Here is a 2,552-nt window from a genome sequence, read left to right on the forward strand (position 1 = left end):
TAAAGACCAATAAAATTACCGTTTCTATTATTTTAGTTTGTATAGGGTTCCACAGATAATTATGATAACATATAAAATTGGATGTTTTATCAGGGGACTTCGTCACGTGGGGCGCGCGCCCCGGCGGATGTTGACCAGAAAGTTTACATGAGAATTAATTGATATGAGAAAAAACTAAAAATTAATGAGGCCGACGCTCTGTTACTCCCAAAAGCGGTGGTAAAAACTAGATACGATGTTGCACAGCATGTTCCGAAAACTCGCTTTATTTGGTGCTCAGACAACTTTATATGCGTCGGTGGACGTACGCCTTAGATTCTAAAATCGTGTACACGTCATTGGAAACAAAGCAAAAATCATTCAACAGTTATAGCAACCAATCATTAAATATATTTATTTTCAATACAATTTGGCAGAAATTTACTTTGTCGTTAAAGTCCATACCAACTGGCGCGGTTTTTTTTTATCTGCTGTATACCAGAACTTCTTCGAAGCTTCCTTTTCAGTCAGATAAACTCCGCGGCTATTAGTGGCTGTGATTATGAGTTTGTTTTAAAAGAGGGTACCACTTTCATACAAGCTTTTTTAGTCGGATTTCTCCTCTGCTATTAGCAGCGGTGATAATTGATGAGGGGGGAGACCAGACTTAGACCACTCAAATCCGTGGCTATCGGTGACTATGGATTTGTTGCTAAGGGAACCAAATACCACTGCTGATTCCGAATTCAGCGTGTTATACATTGTCCGATTGGCCCATCGCCATATAAATTAACCAAACTGGACGTACAGACCCTCAAAATAACAAGGCAAATGTTTCACAAAGTTCGTAACTATAATGAAAGCAGTTTGGGCGGGACTCAGGATGTACATTTTGCCAAGTGTAACTGAATTATTATTACCTGTAAGAATACCTCCCTTGCCCCCACATCACCTTTTACAACATTTGTATACTAGAATGCTTCTCATCTAGCGGGGTGCCGCGCGAAGCGCGGCTTCCCGCTAGTGTGTGCAAAAAATGCGTAAGTCGCGGATACGCGTCACGTGACCACACAAAGTGTCGACGTATCGATGTATGTGTATCCGTAGACTTGCGAAACATACCATGTGTTAGGTTGCCGTGTTTCGAAATATGCACATGAACCCAAACAAAATTAATTAAACATTTTTATAGTTTTCATTATTTGTAAAAATGATCATCGAAGGTCTTGATAATGTCACAGGTTGCTTCTAGTGAAGGACCGTTACTAAATTGGTAAGAAAACAAAATCGTGAAGATCACAGATTTCACATAAAACGTACACGGTTTAGATGATGATAGTAGAAAACATCCCTTTGAAATATTTCTGCCTGAAATGTCATTTCTGTTTGATAAGAAATAATATTTAAAATATATACTTTGCGTTTGTCAATTTATGTATATTGTGGATTACATAAAGTTCTTACACTGCCAGCAACTGTTTAGTCAGCAAACACCAATTCTGTAACGTTCCTTTAAGTGAAATTACAAGTGATGGAGGCTGGTCAAGGATGTAAAATATATTATATTGTTTTCCCTGTAAGAAAGATTAAAATTTACGCTTAAAAGATTACAATTTACGCTTATTATATACAAAGGTCAAAGTTTCCGGCTAGTGTCCTCACAGCAAAGTCAGATGCAACAAATTAATTCAATTTTCAAAATCCTGGCATGTAGGCTTTAGCTCAATCCTTATTAACTGAGCACAATAATGGTTATATGTCTAATAATAATATTGACGCGATAGGCCTTCACATGCACAAAGGCCGACATGCATAAAGCGTGACGTCATTGCAGACCAAGAACGCGGAACGTTTTGTTCACATTTTTGTATACCTTCACCTCGCTGTAAAAAAAAAGGGGGGGCTTTTGTTTCCTATATTTTTTTTAACCGCTCTATTTCGCTCGTACTTGCCTTATGATGAAAATCAATTTTAGCATGTGTGCCATGCAATTATAGCGTGTTATTTTAAAGCCATTGGACACTTTCGGTAAACAGTATTGTCCAAAGGCCCATACTTCGTGCATCACAACTGATATAAAAATCAACAAACCTGTGCAAATTTAGGCTCAATCGGTCATCGGAGTCGGGAGAAAATAACGGGGAAAACCCACCCTTGTTTCTGCACGTTTCGCCTTGTCATGACATGTGTTTAAAATAAATCCGTAATTCTCGACAACGGGAATTGATAATTGTTTTAATGTTTTCTCGAAAAGTAAAGCATTTTATGGAATATTTCAAGAGAAGTCTTTCACCATTACCTTCTGTAAACCCTGGAAGTTATTTGTAAATCTGTGATTTTGTTTCTGTGCCGAAAGTGTATAATGGCTTTAAAGTGGAGACTTGTTGCAATGAAGCAGTAATATAATGCAATGTGCTATACTTTACCATGTGAAACCTGACACATTTGAATAAAAAAATAACTTAAACATCACAACATCGACATTACAAACACCAAAACAGTGTCGACATAACACAAAATACGATGTTGACACAAACAAACAAACCAATAATTTATTCAAATCTAGTGATATT

The sequence above is a fragment of the Asterias amurensis genome, chromosome 3 (genome assembly GCF_032118995.1).
Source record: "Asterias amurensis chromosome 3, ASM3211899v1".
In the NCBI taxonomy this organism is placed as follows: domain Eukaryota; kingdom Metazoa; phylum Echinodermata; class Asteroidea; order Forcipulatida; family Asteriidae; genus Asterias; species Asterias amurensis.